The sequence below is a fragment of the Geotrypetes seraphini genome, chromosome 3 (genome assembly GCF_902459505.1).
Source record: "Geotrypetes seraphini chromosome 3, aGeoSer1.1, whole genome shotgun sequence".
NCBI lineage: Eukaryota > Metazoa > Chordata > Amphibia > Gymnophiona > Dermophiidae > Geotrypetes > Geotrypetes seraphini.
This window is the reverse complement of record NC_047086.1, coordinates 328,649,756-328,676,152: the sequence shown is the minus strand read 5'-3', so window position 1 is coordinate 328,676,152 and position 26,397 is coordinate 328,649,756. Positions and strand designations below refer to the sequence as shown.

The 26,397-nt window shown below is 43.6% G+C and overlaps 1 long non-coding RNA gene across 1 annotated transcript in view; it reads left to right on the top strand.

Annotated features, from left to right (window-relative positions):
- LOC117356796 overlaps positions 1-26,342 on the top strand; it is a 43,768-nt gene extending 17,426 nt beyond the window's left edge. Inside the window, exon 3 of the long non-coding RNA XR_004538714.1 lies at positions 25,940-26,342. This is a non-coding gene — a long non-coding RNA (uncharacterized LOC117356796). The remainder of the gene's footprint in view (positions 1-25,939) is intronic.
- Positions 26,343-26,397: the final 55 nt, after the last annotated feature.

The following is a 26,397-nucleotide window of genomic DNA, read 5'->3' as shown; positions in this document are numbered from 1 at the left end:
TACAAGCTTAGAAGCTTACCATGTAAACCTAATGAAACTTCACTTCCCCCAAACACAATGACAAGTTATAAATTAAATAAATGAAGATTGGGAAGTGAGGTTCACATATTTTAGCTTAGCTATGCATGTTTGGGTGGGTGGAAAAAAAAAATATTATGTCTTTGGTAACCTTAGTCAGGACTTGAACCCCTGACCTTTGGAAGATACATGCAGTGCTTTTAAGCATTGAGCTATGTTGGGGACTTGGGGATGGGAGTCTCCAGAAATGGCTTTAGGTACAAGCTTTGACAAGGGGTAATCATTGCAAGTATCTACAGGTGTATTTGATCTGAGAACACCCAATGAACGTCCAAAACGATTTCAAAATTCTAATGGCTTCTATGACGTCAGATGCTACTTTATGGTTAGGGTTAGGGCTACAGTTAAGTAGCTCGGTAGCTCAGTGAGTAAACACGCTGTACCAATTATCCATAGGTTGTGAGTTCAACTCCTGGCTTGTCTTTTACTTGATTATAACATGAGGGGTTTATGCTGCAGGAGTGTGTTGTTGGGGTGTTGCAGGGGTGTCTAGGATGACAGAGAATAGTCACTTGCATTTTCAACAATGCATTTGAATTTCTTAAGATGAAACCTTAGTGAGCCGGGGGAGGAAGGTCACCGCAGCCTCGCGCCTCAGATGAAAAGGTTAATTTTTTAGGGACTGTGTAAGCTGATCTGGGACAGTCTTCAGCGACTCGGAGCCCTCCTCCCGGCTGGGCAGAAGGAGGAGGCTTTGGCGGTGGTGGTTTTGGTGGTGAGTGAGGGCGGGAGGGGGGAGTCGCCTGGCTGCTGCATCTGCACTCCTGCTGGCCACAGACCTACTGATCACAGAGCAGAGATCACAGAAGCACGCAGGTATGTGCGCATGCGCGGCTAGGGTTTTATTATATAGGATATACACCTATCGCATCTCATTTTCATCACAAACACATTAGCGAGACTATACACAATACATTACAAAGTTGAGCTTGGGTTTGATAAAATAAACAGCATAATTTTGACTCTGTATTACATTTATTGAACCATACTTAAGAATATGGGTGTTGCAGCCGTGACAACGGTGCTTTATACCATTGAGCTACCAGTCTTTTGCCTCAACTGACTGTGATATGATAGCTAAGTAGAGTATACTTTAGCACATCACTAAGGTATGCTATGACAGGGGAACCAGAGACACAGGTGTAGGTCAGTGAGTAAAAGCACTATATCAATCATCCGTAGGTTATGAGTTCAACTCCTGGCTTGTCTTTTACTTGTGGCATATCTACCTTCCAGGTGCACCTTGATGATGTCACAATGAGGTCAGCATTGTGCTGCTGGCTACTTCCTCTTCCTGTGACCTAGAAGCCACATTCAGGTCTAATCTGTGTTTTGATTCTGTTTCTAAGTTGGGCCAGTGTAAGTTATGGGATTTACCTTTGTTCTGAAGAATGAGCTGATTGTTGCAATGTTTTAAGACCAGGAGAGTGTTCTTTTGAGCAAGATATCACTTCTAAACTATCCTCTCTGAAATAATGTCTCTGGGAAATTGAGAGAAAGCTTATTGGATGACTTAGGGTGCCTTTCCTGCCAGTCTTTGTGGAACTTAAACGAAGTTTATAAGAAGTCTATATGGTGTTCAAAGTCCTATCCTTTCCACTTCTAATAGGAGGTAAGTATGACATTTCTGTACAGCTTTCTGTGTAGCATACATCTACCGGTTCCCACCTTCCATACTGATAATGTAAGTTCAACACCCACTCGGTACGTTTCATCTTCTAGTTCTCCTTTGAAACATAACATATTTTTTTTCCTTGTATTAATGGTAAACTGTACAATTCTGATATCCTAGAGGAAAAAGATACAACACAGCAGTGTTCTCTGTCTGCCATTCCCTACCTCACTGATATTGCTAGATCAACTAATATATAGTTTACAAAATGGTATACTGTGTTTTGGTTATCTTTTTCATCATCCTATACTTACAATGCTGAATGAGTGATAATAAAGAGTATAAAAAAAGTATAATCTAAAAATAAATAAATAAATCGTACCCACGTCTATCACAGGTCCATTGGAGACGTCTTAATGACGTTTCAGAAACCTGCGTCTATCTTGCGCCAAGCGGTTCTAGAGACGTCTACCGCATGCCTAAGTACCGTTTGATTGACACTTGCGTTTGCCGGACGTCTAAAGCGCACCGAAGTTAGACGTACTAATAGAGAATTTACCCCTAAGTGCCTCAAGTGCCTTGGGCCAGACCATCACCCAAAGTCATGCAAGCGCTGTGCTATTCTTCAACTTCGAGCCTTTAAACGTCATCTGCTTTCAGTGGAGAAGTTCTTTGGGATGGATTCGACCACTTCCTCGACTCCGAAGCCGACCTCGGTCTCACCTTTAATCGAGGTTCCTCCTGCCTCCACTGCTTCAACCTCGAGTCTCATCAGACCTTCTTTGTTTGCAGCGGCTCTTTCCTCGACGACATCTGCTGTATCGTCCCCTGTATCCTCAGGTCAGATAGCTCAGCAGAAAGTTCCAGCGGTGGTGCTTAAGGTGCCTATGACTTCCAAGTCGAAGCACATTTCCACTGCCTCTGTCGAACCTCCAGCCAAAGCAGGTGGTCCGGTTTCAGATGCGGATCCATCCTTGCCGGCTTCTTTCCAGACCATGTAAGATCAGCAATTCATTCAGTCCTTCACTCATATGGGACCGAAGCTTGTTACTCTAATCCAGCCTGGGCATTCTGCAGACTCCCGCGAGGTCAAGCCTCTTCCTGTGCCTCAGACTGAGACTACAAACTCTATGCAGGGAGCAGAGTCTCTGCGAGTGTCTGATCTGGCAACTATGCACGTAAAGCAAGGAGCAGATTTTTTGTAAGTGCCTCGACAGGAATCCTCACACTCCATACAAGGAGCAGAGTCTTTGGGAGTGCATCAAGGTTCCTCCATCAAGCCTCTGGAGCTTCAATCCACAGCTTCCAGCCCCATCCATTCCTTGGTGCCATTGACTGTTTCCATCTCCAGGGCGAAGTCTCCACAAACTTCGAGGTCTGCTTCCAAGCACCATTCTCACCGACGTTCAAGGCTTCATCGAGGCATACTTCCAGGCATAGCTCTTCTTCCAAAGAGCGTCCTTCTTCAACTAAGCCTCGATCTACACCTTCCAGTTCTACTAGACCACCGACTCCTCGATCGAGGTCTCCACTTCCAAACCTTGAGGACTCAGTGGCTTCGATTGCTTCATCCAAGTCTCCCTATTCTTTTGATGCCTTTTTTCCAGCCGAAGCTTCATCTTTGACACAGGCTGCCTCGACAAGGCATTGGCGGATCAGCTATCTTTCTCCTCTTTTCTTCGTCAGATGGCTATAGACTTGGACCTTCAATTGGATGCTGGTTCCAAATACTCTAAGGAGTATCTCAAAGTCATGCATCTTCCTCAACCTCCGGCAGTCACTTAAGCTTCCTCTTCACAAGCTTTTGTCTCAGACTTTTACCAGATGCCTGGAGACTCCTTATGCAATTCCAGCTGTTCCAGGCAAATTGGACTCCAAATATAAAACTCTCTATTGCAAAGGATTTGAGAATTCACAATTATCTCACCAATTCTTACTTGTGGAGTCATCTTTGAAGAAGTCCCATCCTTCTAAGGTTTATGCTACCGTTCCTCCTGGAAGGGAAGGGAAAACTATGGACAAATTCAGACGTTGCATCTATCAAAATGCCATGATGTCCTCTAAAGTCCTTAATTACAATTTTCATTTTATAGCTTATTTTGAGCTCCTCATTGCTCTTTTGCCTAATTTTATCAGTTATTTAGATACTCAAAAGTACTTTGAATTTCAAGAAGTTATAGCTTCTCTATCACAACTCAGATTACATCTATTTCAGTCTTCTTATGATGCCTTTGAGTTGTCTGCTAGGGCGGCTGCTTGTTCTGTAGCAATGCGCCGCCTTGTTTGGCTTCGTACCATTGACATGGATCCTAATCTTCAGGACCACTTGGCTAATATTCCTTGTGCAGGCAATGACCGCTTCGATGAATCTATTGAGACAGCCACCAAGAAATTGTTTGAGCATGAAAAATCCTTTGCTTCTATTGTCAGACCTAAGCCAAAGCCAGTTCTTGCCAAGCCTGCACGCCCTCCTCCTATTTATCAGAGGTGTTTTGCTCCAAGAGCGGTTCCTTACACTCGCCCTCCTCTTAAGAAACAGCAGAATCAGAAGCAACAGAAACCTCAACCTTCTGCTGTACCTAAGGCTACACAGCCTTTTTGACTGTTTAAAACAGAGCATAACCTCCACCGTTCTGCCTCTGTCCAATCTTCCCCCTATTGGAGGTCGTCTCCATCATTTTTACCACCGATGGGAGACAATCACATCCAACTCTGGGTGCTCTCTTCATTTCACTCAGGTTCCACCAGAGCTTTCTCCAAGAGAGTATCATTCCAGTCCATCCCAGACCGCCCTTCTTCAGGAAGCTCAAGCTCTGCTTCATCTCATGCCATCGAACCAGTTCCTTTGGAACAGCAGAACAGGGGTTTTTACTCCCGTTACTTCCTTGTTCCAAAGAAGATGTGCGATCTGCTGCCCATTCTAGATCTCAGGGCTCTCAACAAATTTTTAGTCAAAGAAAAATTTTGCATGTTATCCCTGGCATCCCTTTATCCCCTCCTAGATCAGAACGACTGGTTATGCTCTTTGGATCTCAAGGAGGCTTATACTCATATTCTCATTTATCTGGCCTCCCGTCAATATCTCAGATTTCGGGTGGGGAATCTGCATTATCAATACAGAGTGCTGCCCTTTGTCCTGGCTTCATCTCCCAGAGTGTTCACCAAGTGCCTGGTAGTGATAGCCGCAGCTCTCAGAAACCATGGTCTTCAGGTATTTCCCTACCTGGACGACTGGCTCATCAAAGATTCAACATCTCAAGGGGTTATTGTAGTGACCCAACGGACTACGTGGTTCCTACAGAGTTTGGGATTCAAAATCAACTTTCACAAATCCCAACTTCACCCTCTCAGAATCTACAATTCATCGGAGCTGTTCTGGATACTATCCAACTCGGAGCATTCCTTCCGCAACAACGTCGGGAAGTTCTCCTTCAACTCTGTCATACAGTGTCTTCCCGCTCCTCCATATCAGCGAGGCACATGATGGTACTCCTGGGTCACATGGCCTCCACAGTACACATGACTCCTTTTGCCAGACTTCACCTCAGAATTCCTCAGTGGACCCTGGCATCTCAATGGACGCAGGTTTGCGACCCACTTTCTCAACACATTGCAGTCAATCCTTCATTGAGACAGTCTCTCCACTGGTGGATGCTCTCTTCCAATCTCTCCAGAGGCTTGCTGTTTCAAACGCCCCCTCATCAGAAGGTCCTCACAACAGATTCCTCAACCTATGCTTGGGGCACTCATCTCGATGGTCTCCGTACTCAAGGCCACTGAACCAGTACGGATCATCAGTGTCACATCAATCTGTTGGAACTCAGAACGATTTTCAAGGCTCTCAAAGTTTTTCAACATCTTCTTCAAGATCAGGTAGTCCTCATTCGGATGGACAACCAAGTCGACATATATTATGTTAACAAACAGGGAGGGACGGGATCTTCCTCCCTTTGTCAAAAAGCTCTGAAGGTTTGGGACTGGGCAATCTGCCACAACACCTTCCTCAAAGCTGTCTACATCCAAGGGGCGAAAAATTGCTTGGTGAACAACTTGAGTCGTCTTCTGCAACCTCACGAATGGACACTCCATTCCTCTCCTCTTCATCACATTTTTTCACAGTGGGGAACGCCTCAGATAGATCTCTTTGCAGCTCCCCACAACCACAAACTGCCTCAGTTCTGCTTCAGGATCTATTCTCCTCATCGCCTCGAGGCAGATGCTTTTCTTCTGGAATGGACGAATCTCTTCCTATATGCATTCCCTCCATTCCCTCTCATTCTCAAGACTCTTGTCAAGTTAAAGAACGATCATGCTACCATGATTCTGATTCCTCCTCGGTGGCTGAGACAACCTTGGTATTCCCTTCTCCTTTACCTCATCAGGGAGCCATACCTTCTACCAGTTCTTCCATCTCTGCTTACACAGAGTCAGGGATCGCTGCTTCATCCCAACCTGCAGTCTCTACACCTGACAGCTTGGTACCTCTCAACATAACTCCTCTTCAGTTTTCTCAATCTGTAAGAGACATTTTAGAGGCTTCTAGGAAGCCTACCACTAGACAATGCTATCACCAAAAATGGACTAGATTTTCTACATGGTGTTTTTCTCACGATAAGGAACCTCAACATTCCTCCTTGTCTTTTGTTTTAGACTACCTTTTGCACTTATCCACCTCTGGCCTCAAGTCTACATCAATCCGAGTCTATCTCAGTGCAATTGCTGTTTTCCATCAGCCTATTGAAGGAAAACCTTTTTCTGCTCATCCGGTGGTTTCCAGATTCATGAAAGGACTTTTCAATGTCAAACCTCCTCTCAAACCGCTTCCAGTGGTTTGGGACCTCAATATTGTTCTTACTTAATTCAAGTTTCAAGTTTTATTAGGATTTTATATACTGCCTATCAAGGTTAGCTAAGCGGTTTTACAATCAGGTACTCAAGCATTTTTCCCTACCTGTCCCGGTGGGCTCACAATCTATCTAACGTACCTGGAGCAATGGGGGGATTAAGTGACTTGCCCAGGGTCACAATTGATGAAGCCTACATTTGAACCAATGTCTACGGCTCATCTGAAGTATCTCACTTGGAAAGTGGTGTTTCTCATTGCCCTCACTTCTGCTTGAAGAGGCAGTGAACTACAAGCTTTAGTTGCTGATCCACCTTTCACTGTGTTCCATCATGTCAAGGTGGTTCTCCGTACTCATCCTAAATTCCTACCTAAAGTGGTTTCGGAATTTCATCTCAACCAATCTATTATTCTTCCAGTGTTCTTTCCAAAGCCTCATTCTCATCCTAGAGAATCAGCTCTTCATACTCTGGACTGTAAACGTGCTTTGGCTTTCTATTTGGAACACACCAAACCACACAGAACTGCTCAACTTTTTGTCTCCTTCGATCTAAATAAGTTGGGACATCCTATCTCTAAGCGTACCATCTCCAACTGGATGGCTGCTTGTATCTCCTTCTGCTATGCCCAGGCTGGATTACCCCTACAGAGTAGAGTCACAGCCCATAAGGTCAGAGCAATGGCAGCTTCAGTAACTTTCCTCAGATCTACACTTAATTGAGGAAATTTGCAAGGCTGCTACTTGGTCCTCGATTCATACTTTCACTTCTCACTATTGTCTGGATATTTTCTCCAGATGGGATGGCCATTTTGGCCAGACAGTATTACAAAATTTATTCTCCTAAATTGCCAACACTCCCACCATCCATAGCTTGGAGGTCACCCATATGTGAGAATAGGCTGCCTACTTGTTCTGGGATAAAGCACAGTTACTTACCGTAACAGGTGTTATTCAGGGACAGCAGGTAGCTATTCTCACAACCCACCCACCTCCCCTGGTTGGCTTCTCTGCTAGCTATCTGAACTGAGGAGACGCGCCCTGTGCTGGGCAGTGCGGCTGACTCAAAACTTCTAGTTTCTACAAGCAAGTGTGCTTGTGAGGCTTCCACATCATGGCTCCGTCGGTGACGTCACCCATATGTGAGAATAGCTGCCTGCTGTCCCTGGATAACACCTGTTATGGTAAGTAATTGTGCTTTCTCAACTTGTGGGCGACGTCATCCACGGAGCCCCATAGTGGACAGCCTCGCAAGCAGACTTGCTTGTAGAACTTTCAAAGAGTTTGTAAGTGCTGCACCACGCATGCGCAAGTGCCTTCCTGCCGAACGTAGGCCATGCGTTTCCTGTGAGGTACCTCAGTTCAGATAGCTAGTTAAGAAGCCAACCAGGGGAGGTGGGTGGGTTGTGAGAATATCTGCCTGCTGTCCCTGGATAACAACTGTTACAGTAAGTAACTGTGCTTTATTCATATTTGGTCGAACAGTAAAATATGCTATTTGCTACATTTCTACTATATAGTCCAGTATCCTGTTTCTAGCAGTAGCCAGTCCAGGCCACAAATATCTTGCAGAGTCTCAAAAAAGGCAAATGTCCAGATTCTCTATAGGGCGCCGATATTGGCAGCCGCTGATCATGTGAAGGTGTCCTATAGAGAAATGCACCTCCGAGAAAGATAGGTGCTGGAAATATAGGCTAGGGTTTCCCAGGCCTTCATTTCAAGTGCCTATCTTGCCATGAATCATGCCTACACAGGTGCTTTATGGCATCTAATGCCACTTCTAGGTGCTGTAAAGCGCCTACATAGGTGTGATTCTGTTGTTTTATTTAGGTGCCAATAGGCGCTTTAATATTGCATTTTTTCCACTTTAAACAGTGTTTAATTAACAAAATGCCATACTACTTAATCCCAAGGATAAACAGCGGCTTTCCCCAGGTCTACCTTAATGATTTATGGACTCTTTTTCCAGGAATTTGTTCAAACATTTCTTAAACCCAGCTACATTAACTGTTTTTACCACTTGCTCTGGTAACGAGTTTCAGAGCTTAACTATTCATTCACTGAAACATATTTTCTCCTGTTTGTTTTAAATGTACTACTATGTAAGCTCTTGGAATTTCCTCTAGTCTTCATACTTTTTGAAAGAGTAAACCAATGTCTTGCAAACTTTGTTGAGCTGTGGCGTGCTAAACATAGTAGCCTTGGTTCGAGGCATCCGGAAGTGCGCAGATGTCAACGTGAAGATGTCAAGCGCATGCATGACATCATTACGTCAACGTCCATGCATGCATGAAAGCCCTCCAGATGGGCCCTGAGCCACCAGTGGGGGGTGCCAGCAGGGAAGGTGCAGAGAGAAGGAGAGACGTTGACGCTGGCTGATTGCCTACAGGATGTACCTCTCGCCACAAGAGGCATGCCTTGTAGGCAATCAGCCGGCACCAGCACCTCTCCCCCTCCTCATCGTCTTGTGGCACACCTGAAATCTCAGGAGGCACACAGTTTGCGATACACTGGAGTAAACAATCAATTCATATTTAACCCATTTCACTCCATTCAGGATTTTACGAATGTATCTCCCCTCAGCCATCTCTTCTCCAAGCTGAACAACCCTAAACTCTTTAGCCCTTCTTCACATGACAGTCCTTCCATCCCCTTAATCATTTTGTACTTTTCTGTACATTTTCCAGTTCCACTATATCTTTTTTGAGATGCGGTAACCAGACTTTCACCCAATATTCAATGTGTGGTCTCACCATGGAGTGATACAGAGTCATTATGATATTCTTTGATTTATTCTCTAGTCCAGGGGTGTCCAACCTGCAGCCCCGTGATGTATTTTGTGCGGCCCCGGTCAAGGGTGATGCAGTGTTTTCCTCTGCTGCCCCCGGGTGTTTACCGTCTTGCTGGCTCCCTCCTCTGTCTTGCTGCAGCGTTTGCGTGTTTGTGCAGCTCCAGAAACATTTTTTTCAGCCAATGCGGCCCAGGGAAGCCAAAAGGTTGGACACCCCTGCTCTAGTCCTTTCCTTATAATGCCTAATATTCTATTTGTTTTTTTGGCTGCCGCTACACACTAAGCACATTTTAACATATTGTCCAATGATGACCTTAAAACCTTTTCCTCAGTGGTGATACCTAATTTTTTCGGTATGGCAATATATAAGAATAAAATTATTATTACTATTATTTATTTTGGTTATTCTTTTCAATGTGCATCATTTTGCACAAGTCCAAATTAATTTTCATTTATCATTTGAGTGTCCAGTCTTCGAGCCTCTTAAGGTTGTCCTGCAATTTCACAACTTTGAATGGTTTTGTGTCCATCTTTAAATCTAATCACCTCAGTCATTGTACCCATTTCCAGATCATTTATAAATAAGCACTGGTCCCAATACATATTCTTGTGGCACTCCACAATTCACTTTTCTCCATTGAGTGAACTGTCCATCTAACCCTACTCTCTATTTTCTATCTTTTAACCAGTTCTCAATCTACAATAGAACACTGCCTCCTATCCCTTGACTTTTTAATTTTCTAGTTTGTCCATAGCTTTCTGAAAATCTGCATCGACCATCTCCTCTTTATCCACATGCTTAATTGTGCCATCAAAATAGTGTATCAAATCTGTGATGTAAGATTTCTCTTGGCTGAATTCATGACTTTGTCTCATTAAACCACATTTATGTGTTCAGTAATTTTGTTCTTTATATTAATTTCCACTATTTTGCCCAGGACAGATGTCAGGCTTACCAGTCTGTAGTTTCCAGATCATCCCTGGAACCCAAAGTGATCCTTTTATTCTTTGATGATCTAATGGCCCAACTGTTTTTTGGTCCAGCTTTTAATGTATCTGGAAATGTCTGGTCCAGCTTTTAATGTACCTGAAAAAGTTTTGCTGAGTTTTTGCCTCTACAGCAAGCTTCTTTTCAAACTCTCTTTTATTCTACTTTGTCAGTCTTACATCTAGCTTGACAGTGCTTATGCTGTTTCCTGCTTTCTTCATTTGGATCTTTTCCCCAGTTTTTAAAAGATTTTCTTTGGGCTCTCACCTCACTTTTTATGCATGCTGGCTGTTTGGCATTTCTTTCTTCTTTTTTGATACTTGAAATACAGTACTTCTAATCTGGGCTTCTAAAATGGTAATTTTAAACAATATCCATGCCTGATTTAAACCCTTAAGTTGGCAGCTGCTCCTTTCATTTATGGCAGGGGTCCTCAAACTTGTTAAACAAGGGACTAGTTCATGGTCACTCAGACTGTTGGGGGCTGGAGTATAGCTTGAAAAAAACAAAACATGAACAAATTCCGATGCACACTGCCCAAGAACAATAGACTATTTAAAATGAAGAACAACTTTAACTAACATAAACTTACCAGTATTTCAATGGGAAGTGTGGGCCTGCTTTTAGCTGATGAGATAGTCAATGTCCGGTTCCATGTTTGTCACTGCCAGTCGTAACAAGCGATACAAGTGTGCATAAGTTAGTCTGGATCTGGTTGGAGATTTCTGATGTTTCATTCGGGGAAAAAGTCTGTTCACAGACTTAGGTGCTGCCAAAGATGGTTGCCATTTTGAGTGCATGGTTCCTGAGATTAAGATATGTCTCAGAAGGGAGAGATGCATAGAAATTAGTAAGACTGCTTGACTTGAATGCATCTTTCAGAGTCACAATTATGTAGTTCAGCCAGTTCCATTTGGTAAATCAGATCAACAATGTCAATGTTAACAGAACATGGGCTCCTTTAAAGCTGTATGTCCCGTTTATGGAGATAAAGCTCTTTAAATCTCAGTTGAAACTCCCTTTGCAACATTTCCAGTGAATCACACATTTTTTGTTTGAGAATGCAACTGTTGGTTTCTCAGCCAACAGCTTTTGAGTAGTGGGGAGATGGCACAAGTTTTCCTCCTTCACTTGTTTAATTAAGAGGCCCAATTTTACTTCAAATGCTTTCACATGTGAATGCATATCACAGATAAGTTTCCCCTTTCCTTGAAGTTGCACATTGAAACTGTTACATCTGTCAGAACAGCAAAGTGTCATTTCCATTTTGCATCTTTAAGCTCTGGTACTTTTATTTTTTGAAAGCAGAAACGTGTGGAAGTAAGCCATAAAAACATTTCAGAACTCTCCCTCAACTCAGCCAATGGACTTCTGTGTGGTACAGAATATCTTCATAGGCAACATTCAGCTCAGACAGAAATTCCTGAAACTGTCTGTGGTTTAGTGCATGAGGCCTAATGAAGTTAACACAGGACACCACAACTTTCATGACAGAGTCCCACTTCAGTGATTTACAACACAGCACTTGGTGGATGAGGGAGTGTATGGCTATTGGACGTGAATGGTTGTGTTTGTCCATTTCTTGGTCAATGCATGCAACCACTCCTTTCAAAGACTCCACCATGCTAGGAGCCCCATCAATTGTCACACTGGCTAGTTTAGCCCAGTCCAGCTCCAAATCATTCACAGTTTGGCAAATCTTTTCTTTGATAGTCTCTCTGTTGTTCTTCCTTTGATGCTTTGCAGTGCAGTAAGTTCCTCTGTAACTTTGTAAAGACCATTTGTCCCTCAAATGAAATGAGAAGTTGTGCAGAATCATCAACATCATTGCTTTCATCGAGGGTCAACGAAAAATAGCAAAGTTTTTTTGAGGTGTTTTGCAAATGCTATTGCAAATTGTCCCACATTTCTTCAATCCTTTGTGTAATTGTAAGTCCTGAAAGACTCTCTGTACTAAATAAATCAGCCTTCTCTGGACACATCTCTTTGGCAACAGAAAGAAGACATTCTTTAACAAATTCTCCCACTACGAAGGGTCTGCCAGTGCGCGCTATTAGCTTGGCAACTTGAAAACTTGCTCGCAGTGATGAAATATTTAGCTGCTTCTGCTTCACAAAAGCATTTTGCTGAGTTTTCAATCCATTTTTCAGTTTAATATTTTGTCTTTTCTCACTTGTCTGACCAAACAATCATATTTATCTTTATGTCAAGTTTCGTAGTTTCGACACAAATTGTATTCCTTGAATACAGCCACTAAATCCTGGCATACCAGACAAACAGCTCTCTCCTTGTACTGCATGAAAAAGTAATCATAAGTCCACTGTTCTTTGAATATCCTGCACTCGAAGTCAGTTTTTCTTTTCCATGACATAATTGTTTCCTAGGGATGCACAATGGCTATTACTTCTTTGGGATGGGCATGCTAAGCTATCACGTCTGCTCTGGCCTGTGCTTCTGGGTACTGGGTGGCAGGCAGTAATGAATCTGCACACTTTTTTGTTGGTGCTGTGGGGCTCTGGTCAGGCCCAGGGTGTGGGCAACTGACCGATTTTGGCCTGGCCTGAGCTCAGGGCCTGACTGGCGGCTTTGCTGGCCTGCTTTTGTGTAGGCAGTAAGTAACTGAGAGAGGGTGGGGGGCCCTGCTCTGGGCCTGGCTACTACCTGTCTGCCTCAGCATAGTAATGGTGGCTTGGCACATCCTTGGCCCCAGCGCATCATGTCACCGTGTCCCCCCAGCTGACGCTAATGACACTGGAGCAGCAAAAAACTAACAGATGGTCATGGGAGATCACAACAAAGTACTCTAAAACACCTGCAGAAAGAAGTAGATGATAACGCCAGAAAGAGTCTTGGAACACACAGAGAAAAGCTTTTGGAGCACCAGCATGAGGTTTGAAATATCCTGAGAAAAGTTATAGGAGTGCCAGAATGAGGTTTGGAATTCAAGAAAAGAGCCGAAACAGCATACTGAATTTTGGAATGTTCAGTGAAATACTACCAAGCCCCTGCAATATAGTAGCCCAAATATCTAGCAACTCACCAATGCCAAAAGTTTACCACCCTATTATACTGATTGTTTTACAGGTCTATATCCTCAGTTCACTACACATACAATTCTAGGACCTGTATTAATATAATTAGTCACATTCTTTATTTAGTAATTGTTTGTAGTTTGTCCATATAAATTCATCACAAACCTTTTTCCATTAACTTGTTTTAACCGACCAACGCCATCAGAAGCGGCACTCTTTTGTGTATACAACACAGGTAGTAAAGAGTTTGTTTTAGCCGCGTTTGCTTCCTCCTCAGCCATGGTGGTTATTTTGACTTTTTTTTTTTAAATAAATATTTCCATTTATCAATAATAATAAAATGCTAAAGGCGCATGCTCTTGAAAATTCGTGAGCGGTGGCACCGTGAGGTGTGCTTCTGTGCCAGTCCTCAAGGCGCCTGCGCGTGACTGTGCAGAAGACACCAGCGACTCCTCCCTCCCGCTCCTTCAAAGCGGCCTGCTGAGGTTCACCAACCGCTGTAGCGAACCTCGCAAGCCGCTCTCCACATCCGTGCAGAAGAAGGAGTCGCCGTGTCACCTCCCGCCCTCACTCGCCACTGCCGCCGCTGATCCTCCTCTTCAGAGCAGCCTGCGATCGTGGCCGGCTTTAAAGAACCTCGCAGGCTGCTCTCCAGCTTCAGTAGCACGCTCCCTCTGACGCACGGGATCGCGTCAGAGGGAATGTGCTACCAAGTTGGAGAGCAGCCTGCGAGGTTCGCTAAAGCCGGCCACCACGATCGCAGGCTGCTTTGGTGAAGAGGAGCAGGCCAGAAGACGCCTGGATGTTGGGAGGGTAAGAAGGGAATCAATACTGGGAGCCAGGGGGAAAGGGAAAGGGGGCTGCTTTGGGGGGAGGGGTGTGCTGGGGGGAGACAGAAGGGGCCATGGAGAGATAGGGAGAGGGAAAGGGGGCTGCTTTGGGGGGAGGTGTGCTGGGGACAGACAGCTTTGCTCGGGGGGGGGGGGAGACAGAAGAAGGCCATGGAAAGACAGTTAGGGAGAGGGAAAGGGGCCTGCTTTGGGGGGGAGGTGTGTCCTGGGGGCAGACAGCTTTGCTCGGGGAGGGGGGGGGAGACAGAAGGATACAGACAGCGGCCAAGGAGAGAGAGAGATAAAGAAACACAGACAGACAGCAGACACATCTATTCTAGCACCCGTTAATGTAATGGGCTTAAAGACTAGTATGAGAATAATTTATATTTTAAACTTGTAATTATCTTTGCCTTTGAACATAGCTATTTTTAAGTTTTGGTTCCTGTGTGTGTTGGGCTTCATATTACCAAGTAAGTTTTACCAAGAAGCTTTAATTGCTCTGTACTGATTTTTGTAATGAATGAGTAACTTTTCCCATGATAAGATATTTGATTAGAGGGGAAAAGGGGTGGGATTTTATTTCTGATTATTACATAATATATCAATATTTGAATGAATTCACAATAAAGATGATTTTATATATTATTGAATTGGGAGGGAGGGAGGGATGGGGGATTATTATATTCAATAAGAATGATATAAATTTAGATTTCTTACATAATATTTTAACATTATAGAATACTAATTTCCTAATGAAATGTTAAATTTGATGCTAATATGTGAGTTAATCAAGTGTGCATCTTTAAATTTTATATGAGTTTAATTGATACACTTGTTGTAACATACAAAAATGAATAAAAAATTAAAAAAAAAAAAAATTGCTCTGTGCAGTGTTATGGTTAGTCTAGTGTGTGTCCTGTTAGGACTTTCACTACTACACCAGGATTTTATTATAGCTGTAGCATTGTATTTGTTTTCCTTTACAGTATTTTACTTTCATGTTGATGGGACTCTCCGATTTTAAATTTTGGGTATGGTGGCTTTATATTCACGCAATCTACTGGTTTTTAATTTTCAGCATATTTATCATCATACCGGAAGTTCGTATGTATGTGGGTTTGTTTCACCCACAAGATTCTTAAGGTTTTATTTTTGTATGCACGTGTGAGGCTTGTTCCCCTTCTCGTTTCACTTTTTGTTAGTTGTTTTAGATATGTTATGCCCCATTTTATCCCCTTTTGGCCACATTTGCCGTTAGCTGCTTCAAACATGTTATGTCCTGTTTTATAATTAATTCTTATTTCATTTACAAGACTCTTAAGGTATGTGAATTTTCCTGTTTACTTTTTATATGATTAGTCCAATTTTGTTGTAAATGCCATGCATTGTCTTTTACCATTTCTCAGATTGCTATTGTCAATTGCTCACTTTTTTTGATACGTTTAGCTTGTCTTTGCCGTTAGCACTTTGCACTTTTATTCACATATGTATATTTTGGTGAGCCACTTTGATGCTATATGTTCTTGCCTATGATAGTTTTTATTTTAAGTTTATTAATTTGATTCACTTATGTGATGCCATGCTTGCATTTTATGTTTTGCAAAATTTGCATCGTGGCACTATTCATTTTTAACAGTTGCTGTTGTATATCTTGAACACCTTCTATAAACAATTATATATATGTATATATATATTTATATATATAATTTTGTTAAGATTATACAAATGTGGATTTAATTTATGTTTGATATATTTTAATGTTTATTTAGACATATAGATTATCAATTGTGTATTTGGTTATTCCATTTTTGTTGTACTACAATGTCATTTTGTGATATATGGATGTTTATATTTTGTTCACATTGTTGTTTTGTAGACTCCTGAGGCAGGCCATTTGAGGCCGAAACATGTACATGTTGAGTTATTGAGTCTGATTTGTTATTTATTTGATGAATAAAGGACTTTTATATGATAAATAGTGTTCACCAATCCTATTAGGGCATATCCATTCTTTGCTTTTGCGACTTTGAGTTTGTGGATTTGATTCTCCTGTGTTTATCTCTGTGAAAAGTTTACCACCACCAGTACCGAACTTCCAAAAAACCTCCCAGTGGTAGCAGGGCTATGCACACCAGCCAACGTGCTCAGTGGATAGGTCACGTGGCATGTATGCATGGCCATCCAGCTCACTTGAGGGGGTTACTGGTGGCACGCAGTGAGCGCTATAGTGAGAAAGCCACAATGGGGCAGGTCAGCAATGGTTAGGAACATGAGCAGTAAACTCTCAAGGAGGGCCAGGTAAATGACCTTGGAGGGCCATATCTGACCTGCGAGCCATAGTTTGAGGACCCATGATCTATGGTGCCCTTTTACTAAGTGGTGGTAAGTACTAAAACTTGCTTACCATTGCCTAAAAACAGCACTAGTTGCAAGTGTTCAGGAACCACATGCTAACTGCAGGTTCAGCATGCACCTAAAATAATACATTTCATTTTTTGACATGGGGGACATGTATAGGGGCAAAGAGTAAGCATGTCCTGCACTAATCAGTTAGCATGTGGGCATTGGTGCACACTGATCAATTAGACAGGATTAGCATGGGAACCTTTAACATCTACTAAATAGGTGGAATCAAGGATTCACATGCTAATAGCCATGTGCTAATTTTGTAATTTGTGCTTGGCCATTACGAAGAAAATGGTGCTGCCAGCCATCTTAGAGCTGCACTAAAAAGAGGCCTCAGCGCATGGGAAACCCACATGCTATAAACAAGCGCTGGCCTCTTTATAGCATGGTTTAGTAAAAGTACCTATTAATTGTTACCTTTATGCTATTAAATGTTCTATTTTTATTGTATTTTGTACAATATGAAAACTTAAAAAAAAATTGGGGGGAAATTTCTGAAAAATTGGCTGCTAACAGGCTAAGGAGTAGAAAATGGCATTGCCTTGCATAGTAAGACTAGCTAGGAAATTAAGAGGATTTATTGTTTGTGCTTTAAATAATTATTTTTTATGAATATATGTGTGCAGTTTGTGAATTGTTGCTATTATAAACCGCTGTGATCAAACATTTCTTGTTGGTATTGGCAATATGTACATTTTTAAAATAAAGATAAAGATAATGGGTCCAATATTCAAAGTGATTTAAGTAGGTAGGAGAGGCACCTGTTCGCTTATATTGCACTCAGTGGGCTGGCCACCAATATTCAATGGCACTTAAATTGGCAGTGCTGTTGAATATTGGCCCTAACTGGCCATTTTGTTAGTGGTCAGGAGAGGAACATTACAGGAGGCAGAGTATGGAAGGAGCCAGGAGTTATGTGGTTTTGGCAATATTCTATGCCATTGTCCACATAACTAAACAGGCCAGTTAACTATACAGTTTCTGCATAATTATGGAGTTGCGGCCTGAAGCTGATCCCCCACCCTCCTGCTTTCCCAACAAGGTCTGATTCCACATCCTGCCCCCGACAATGTGTGATCCTCCCTTCTAACCACATGATGTATAAGCATCCCAATCCACTCCAAGACCAAACAGGCCTCATGGGATTACCTGAACAGGCCTGGTGATCTAGTGGTTGTTGGGGCAGGAGCAAACCCCACTTATTTCTGCCCTTGTGGCTCCTGAATGAAAATGACTGCCACAACCTCTAGTGGTAGTCTCTCAGCCCTACCACTAGGGTGTCAGCATCTGGTAGTAGTACTACAAGACTACCTCTAGAGTTCGCTGTGGCCATTTTCAATCAGGAACTGTAAGGGGCAGGAGTGAGTGGGGTTTGCTTCTGTCCTGATGACCACTAGACCACTAGGTCTGCTAAGGTAGGCCCTGGGGACCTATTCTGTCTTGGGTGGGAGGAGGAAGGACAAAATTAGTCAAGAGGTGGCAAAAGAGGGAAATGTAGACTTCTTTTATGCAGGTTCTGGCTGATATTCAGCAGGGACCCACATACATATTTTATGCAGGTATAGGGTGTATATTGACTGTATATGCACGCAAGTCTATATCACGCAAGCCAATAGCGCACAACACAAATGCGTGCCGACACATGCACAGAGGCTATTATCATGCTAGACAATAGAGCGCAAGACAAATGCGTGCGGACACATGCGCGCAGGTCTATATCATGTGCGCAATTGTGTCACATGCAATTGTCCTGCGCTGAAATGTCTGTGCATATTTGACTGCGTGCATTTGTCTTGCATGAATTTGACTTGCCACCAGTTATTTTGCATTGGATATAAGATGCTTTGTATTTCTGAATTTCAAATCTCAATAAAAATTTCAAGTAAAGTAAACCCCAAAAGTTGACTGCCACCAGCTGAATAATGACTATTATTTTATTATATAAGAAGCTAAGATCCAGGCTGTATGTAACATAATAAAGACTATTATAAATGAACTAGTATTTTAGCCCGTTACATTAACAGGTGCTAGAATATATGTCTGTCTGTCTTTCTTTCTGTGTCTCTCTCCCTCCCGCTGTCTTTCTTTCTGTCTGTCTCCCTGGCCCCCTTTGTCTGTCTGTCTTTCTGTGTGTCTCTCTGCCCCTGTGCCTTTCTTCTTTTCTTTCTGTCTCCCTTCCTCTCGCTGTCTGGCTTTCTTTCTATTTATCTCTCTCCCCCCCCCCACTTCCCTGTGCAGCAGCTACAGCAGCATTCCCACCCCCTCTATGTCCCTGTGCAGCCGCATCCCCTCCCCCTCCACTACTTCCCTGTACAGCAGCATTTAGATCCCCCCTTCCCTGTGCAGCAGCCACAGCAGCAGCAGCATTCATCCCACCCCACACCACTTCCCTGTGCAGCAGCAGCGTTTCCCTTACCCCCCCCCTTTCCCTTCCCTCGGTCTTCCTGCTCCCTTAGTCCCTTGCTGCCCCCACCCTTCCCTTCCTGCGGTCCAACAAACTTGCCGATTCCAGAAGGGTGTGCAGCACTCTACACACGCTGCTTCGGGGCCTTTTACTGCCCTGATTTACTCTAGCACGTCCCTGGAATCAGCTGGTTTAGAGTCGGGACTGCGGCATCCCTTTGTGGCTGGAGTGTTGTGGGCTTCCCTTCCCGCCCTGCAAGGTGTCGCCGCGGCTCCTCTTGATCCTGCAGCGTCAGAAGCCTTCTCCGACGCTGGTGTGGCTGGTGAGAGGAGCTGACACGGAGAACAGGGAGTCCAGTGCTGGCGTCCAGTTCTGCCAGCGAGTGATAGGTGCTGGGAAGTAAGGCTGGGGACTCGCGCATGCGCACTCCTGCGGCCACAGACCTACGGATCATGGAAGCACGCAGCTAGGAGTGCGCATGTGCGAGGTAGGCTTTTATTATATAGGATGCTCAACATAAATAAATACGTGAAAGGGAAACAACCAGCGAGGGAGGAGGTGGGTCCGTTAGATGATGGAGACAGAAAGGGAGTGGTTAAAGAGGAAAAAGAGGTAGCCGATAGGCTAAACCGGTTCTTCTCGTCAGTCTTCACAAGTGAAGACACCTCCAATGTACCAGAACCCGAGGAGACCATAAGTGGGGATCAGGATGAAAAACTGGAGACCTTAGAGGTAAGCTATGAGGATGTCCTACGACAGATAGACAGACTGAAAAGTGACAAATCACCGGGCTCGGACGGAATCCACCCAAGGGTACTAAAAGAACTGAGGACAGAAATAGCGGACACACTTTGACAAATCTGTAATCTATCCTTAAGCACTGGGAAGGTACCGGAGGACTGGAAGCTAGCGAATGTAACACCTATCTTTAAAAAGGGATCGAGGGGTGACCCGGGGAACTACAGGCCGGTGAGCTTGACTTCGGTTCCGGGCAAGATGATGGAAGCATTAATAAAGGATAGCATCTGTGAACACATAGAAAGAAATGGACAGCTGAAACCGAGCCAACATGGCTTCTGCAAGGGAAGATCGTGTCAAACAAACCTACTGCACTTCTTTGAAGGGATAAACAGCCAGATGGACAAAGAGGATCCATAGATATCATTTATCTCGACTTCCAAAAGACCTTTGACAAGGTGCCCCATGAGCGGCTACTTAAGAAGCTGTGGAACCACGGGGTGGCCGGCAAAAAGCAAAGGGTTGAAGTGAAGGGCAAATACTCCGACTGGCAGAGAGTCACGAGCGGTGTTCCACAGGGGTCGATGCTGGGACCACTGCTGTTCAATATATTTATCGACGACTTGGAAACGGGGACGAGGTGTGAAGTTATAAAATTTGCTGATGACACCAAACTCTGCAGCAGAGTTAGGAACACAGAGGAGTGCGAAGACCTGCAAAGGGACCTAAGCAAACTGGAAGAGTGGGCAAACAAATGGCAAATGTGCTTTAACATAGAAAAATGCAAGGTCATGCATATAGGGAAAAGAAACCTGAGGTTCAGCTACAAAATGGGGGGAACATTGCTGGGGGAGAGTAATCTTGAAAAGGACTTGGGTGTACTGGTGGACACAACAATGAAATCATCAGCGCAATGTGCAGTGGCCTCGAAGAAAGCTAACAGAATGCTGAGCATCATTAAGAAGGAAATTACAACCAGGACGAAGGAAGTCATCATGCCACTGTATCGTGCAATGGTGCGCCCGCGTCTGGAGTACTGCGTCCAATATTGGGCGCTGTACCTCAAGAAAGACATGGCGATACTTGAGAAGGTCCAGAGAAGAGCTACGAAAATGATAATTGGTATGGAGGACTGTTCATACACTGACAGGCTGGACAAGCTGGGGCTCTTCTCCCTGGAAAAGAGGAGGCTTAGGGGAGACATGATAGAAACTTTCAAGATCATGAAGGGCATGGAGAAGGTAGATAAGGATAGATTCTTCAAACAACGGGGAACGACAAACACAAAAGGGCACTCAGAGAAACTCGAAGGGGACAAGTTTAAAACCAATGCCAGGAGGTTCTTCTTCACACAGAGGGTTGTGGACACATGGAACGCGCTCCCGGAGGAAGTGGTCGGGCAGAGTACGCTACGGGGATTCAAAGAGGGATTGGATGGATTCCTGAAGGATAGGAGGATTAAGGGATACAGATAGGGGTAGATATCAGCATGGAAAGAGTATAGATATTCTGGGACACCAGGCCGCCAAGTGGTATAAAATTTTATCTAATTATTTGAATAAGAAACCTAAAAATGGATTAAGGGATATTTGGAGCATTGAGATTAAGCATCAGATTAATGCATCTCAATGGCCACGTATTTGGTCTTGAAGAATTAAAGGTACGATGTCGGCATCTATTAGACAAACATGGTTCTTTTTGTTGCATAGAGCATTCTGGACCCCTACTAGATTACAAAAATTAGATTGCTCTAAGTCTAATAGGTGCTGGCATTGTAAAATTGAAGTTGGAACTCTGGATCATCTTTTATTTTATTGTCCATATATTCAGGCATTTTGGTTATCAATATGGGATCAAGTTAACCTCTTTATGGAAAATCATGTGGCATTGTCATATGATACAGTTTTATTTGGAATGTTTATGAGAAATAAAAGCCAAATATCTGCAGTAAATAATAAGCTTTTGATGATCCTTACAGGAGTAGGGATACAACAAATAACATTGAATTGGAAAAATTGTTCTAGACTAAATTACAGCTTCTGGTGGAACTCAGTGTGTCATCTGTACAAAATGGAACGTTTACTTGCAATACAAAATGGTCATTTAAATAGATTTAAAGATGTGTGGAGGCCAATAATAAATTATCATAATGATTAATGTTAATTTATTATTCTTTTTCCTTATATGATAATTGACAGAATGGGCGGGAAGGGGGGATGAGGGATGGGTGGGTTATGATAATTTAAAATATATGTGCATAATTTAATTGATTAATATACATAGGAATTATATTATTCATGTATAGATATGAGATGGGATGGGATATAAATCTTTTAGGTATATATTGTTATGGAATTATCAAGTGATAATGTAATATGTTGTGTTCATATTTTAATGTACACTTGGGGCCTGATTCTCCAAAGTGTGTCCCGATTTTAGGCAGCTGTAGACGTCCTACAGCTGTCTAATCAGTCAATCGGGATGCACGTTTTTTAAAAAAATGCTCCCCAGGCAGGCCACCTATATTGAAGGCGCCTCCGGGAGCCTAGGGAAACCTGCAAGACACCTAAGCTCGCCTAAGGGCCTTAGGCGGGCCTTAGGTGAACCTAGGCGGCCCTACGCGTCTCCCTAGTAGAGGAAGAAACGCTTAAAATGTAGGCCAGCAAAATGCTGGTCTACATTGTAAGTAGACGCGGCTGCTATACTTATTGCGGCAAGGGATCTCTCTGCCGCTATAATATAGCGGGCCGCGGCCGCCTGTCCGATCGCTGGCAGGAGGGTGCCCAAACCCTCCTGCCAGAAGATGCCCCCCCCCGACACTACCAACCACCCCCCCCCGACATTACCGATCTCCCTCCCACCCCGACACTACCGATCGCTGGCAGGAGGGTGCCCAAACCCTCCTGCCAGAAGATGCCCTCCCCGACAATATCGATCGCTGGCAGGAGGGTGCCCAATCCCTCCTGCCCGAAGACGCACCCTCCCCCCCCGACAATATCGATCGCTGGCAGGAGGGTGCCCAATTCCTCCTGCCCGAAGACGCACCCTCCTCCCCCCCACGACGCTAACAGCCCCCAAACCTCCACCCCACCAAACTAACCTTTTCTTTTGGCCAGACGGTCTTGCCCGTCCTGCCGGCAAGCCCGCCTCGTCGAAATGAGGTGGGCCCGCCCCTTCCCGCCGAAGCCTAAGGCCTGATTGGCCCAGGCTCTAGAAGCTTGGACCAATCAGGCCTTAGGCATAGCGGGTCCGCCCATCCCCACTAAGTCTAAGGCCTGATTGTTCCAGGCTTCTAGAGGGATTGGGCACCCTCCTGCCAGCGATCGATATTGTCGGGGGGGCATCTTCTGGCAGGAGGGTTTGAGCACCCTCCTGCCAGCGATCAGTAGTGTCGGGGTGGGAGGGAGATCGGTAATGTCGGGGGGGGAGGTTGGTAGTGTCGGGGGGGGCGGTCGGTAGTGTCGGGGGGGCATCTTCTGGCAGGAGGGTTTGGGCACCCTCCTGCCTGCAATCGGACAGGGGGCCGCGGCCCGCTATACTTATAGCGGCAGAGAGATCCCTTGCCGCGATAAGTGTAGCGGGCCGTGTCTAATCTAACCCGATTCTCTAACCAGCGTCTGTAACATGGACGCCGGTTACAGAATCGGGGTTTAGTGTAGGCCCGATTCTGAATAGGACACCTCTCCCGGGCGTCCTATACAGAATCAGGGCCTTGATGTATATGTTAAAATGAATAAAGATTTGGAAAAAAAAAGAAAGAGTATAGATAAAAACAAGGGGGCTATAGGGCTAAATCATGATAACCTGACAGGTCATGGACCTGATGGGCCGCCGCGGGTGCGAACTGCTGGGCACGATGGACCTTTGGTCTGACCCAGTGGAGGCAAATTCTTATGTTCTTATAAATATAAATGCTTCCTTTTGCATTTCCCTCTCTTTCCTATTTTATAATGTTCTTCTTTACCTTAATCCTATCGTTCCAGTAGGCCCTGTATGTTTTAATGTATGTTACCCTATTTTACTATTTTTATTATGTACAAACCGCTTAGAAGATTGATAGTATATCAAATTTTTATTAAACTTGAAACTTGAAAAGACTTTCCATATTAAATAGGAGCATAAAACTTTATATATTTAGAGCAGTGTTTTATGATTTCTATTTTATATCAGCGTTAATGTGATTGTGGCCACAGGATAATAGTAAGTGTGGGAAAATAACACTAATTATGATTTAAATGTCAATGTGTATGTGTTTCATTTGTATTCGTGACATTATTTTAACCTGTAACCCGTTTTGAGCTTTTTGGGAAAACGGAATAGAAAACAAATTAAATAAATTCATAAATAAAATATGTATGGTCATTTATAAATTGCCTAGGTGTATGCAGTGTATACATTTTTTTAAATAAATAATAAATATATGAATATTTTGGAGGTGACAGTTATAATTTTTCAACATGCAGTTTTTCTATTGACCACTAGATGGTGCCAACACATTATTACAGATAGAAACATAGAAACATAGAAATTGACGGCAGAAAAGGACTATAGCCCATCGAGTCTGCCCATACCAATGACCCACTCCCTGATTCTTACTCTCCTAGAGATCCCACATGAATATCCCATTTTCTCTTGAAATCTAACACGCTGCTGGCCTCAATCACCCTCTGAGGCAGCTCGTTCCAATGATCTACCACCCTTTCAGTGAAGAAGTACTTCCTCGCATCACCCTGAAATTTCCCTCCCCTGATTTTCAGCGAGTGTCCTCTGGTTACTGAGGGCCCTGTAAGACTGAAGATATCATCTTTCACCTCTATACGCCCAGTAATATACTTAAAGGTCTCAATCATGTCCCCTCTCTCTCTTCGCTCCTCCAGTGAGTACATCCGCAGTTTTTTTAACCTTTCTTCATACGTGAGTTCCCTGAGCCCCGAAACCATCCTGGTAGCCATTCGCTGAACCGACTCAATTTTCAACACATCTTTTCGGTAGTGTGGTCTCCAGAATTGAACACAATACTCGAGATGAGGTCTCACCATGGATCTGTACAGCGGCATTATGACTTCAGGTTTTCTGCTGACAAAACCCCTACGGATACAGCCCATCATTTGTCTTGCCTTGGACGATGCCTTCTCTACTTGATTGGCAGCCTTCATATCGTCGCTAATGATCACTCCTAAATCACGTTCCACCGAGGTCCTTGACAAGGTTTCACCATTTAGTGTGTAAGTTCTGTGTGGATTTTTATTGCCTAGGTGCATTACTTTACATTTTTTAGCATTGAAGCCCAGCTGCCAAGTTGATGACCACTGTTCAAGCTGTCTTAGGTCCTGCGTCATAAAGTCAGGCACACTGCTTTTGCCAACTATGTTGCATAGTTTGGCATCGTCGGCAAACAGTGATACTTTTCCTCTAAGTCCTTGGGTCAAATCTCCTATGAATAAATTGAATAGAATCGGCCCTAAGACGGAGCCCTGAGGTACTCCACTCATCACTGCTGACGTTTTGGAGGGGGTACCGTTTACCATCACCCTTTGAAGCCTACCATCTAGCCAATCCCTTACCCATGTTGTGAATGTATCCCCTAATCCCATCGATTTTAGTTTGTTCAACAGCCTGCAGTGTGGAACGCTATCAAAAGCTTTGCTGAAGTCCAAGTATATCACGTCAAGGGACTCACCGGCATCCAGATGACTGGTCACCCAATCAAAGAAGTCAATCAGATTAGATTGGCAGGACCTTCCCCTGGTGAATCCGTGTGGATGACCTGTAACAATTCTGAAGAGAAGAAAGTATGATGCTCTTGGGAAGCTGTTTTGTCACTATAAAAATGATAATCTACTAAAATATTTTACCCCCCCCCCCCCTTTTACTAAGCTGCAGTAGAGGTTTCTAACATGGCCCAGAATGTTAAATGCTCTGAAGTTCATAAAATTCCTCTGAGCGTTGGAGCATTTAGCGCTTTGGGCCATGTAAAAGGGGGGGGGGGGGGGTTAGTTTTTTAATGTATTGAAAGTATATTATTTAGGTTAGTTACCACAAACAAATTTGTATTAAATGGAAACAGTCAGGCTGGCTGATATGGTCCACAAGAAAATTAATTATGCAATGGAAAAAGGTACAGTAATATATGGAAATAAAACGAAAGCATAAATGAAATAAGGTGATACCTTTTTCATTGGACTAACTTAATGCATTTTTTATTCGTTTTCGAAGGTAACCCTTTTTCAAATCAGAAATCAAACAAGTGGATACCCAAGGTCAGTGATGAAGTCAGCAGGTAAAACAACACGTTGGAATCACTGATTTACCCTTGTGGACTTTATTATAGGGGACAGACTTCACATCAGCTTTGGACTCAATTGATAGAACATTGACATTGTGTAGCAGCTAAGAAATTAATGGAGAGACATTGTGTATCACAGACGCATGAATTTTCTTCTTTTCGTTGTGTGGTTCTAGAACAACTCAGGGTCAATGCCCGTTGAGGGAATATACACTGTTGCTCGAGGCAGAAATAACAACGTTGAATATTCATTTTACAATCAGTGGCACCTTTGGGTTTAAATTATGCTATGGAGTGGAAAGCATTCTTATAGGATGAGCTACTTTAATGACATCACGCTGGTGACATCTTTTTTTTTCCAATGTTTTTATTAATTTTATAAGATAAA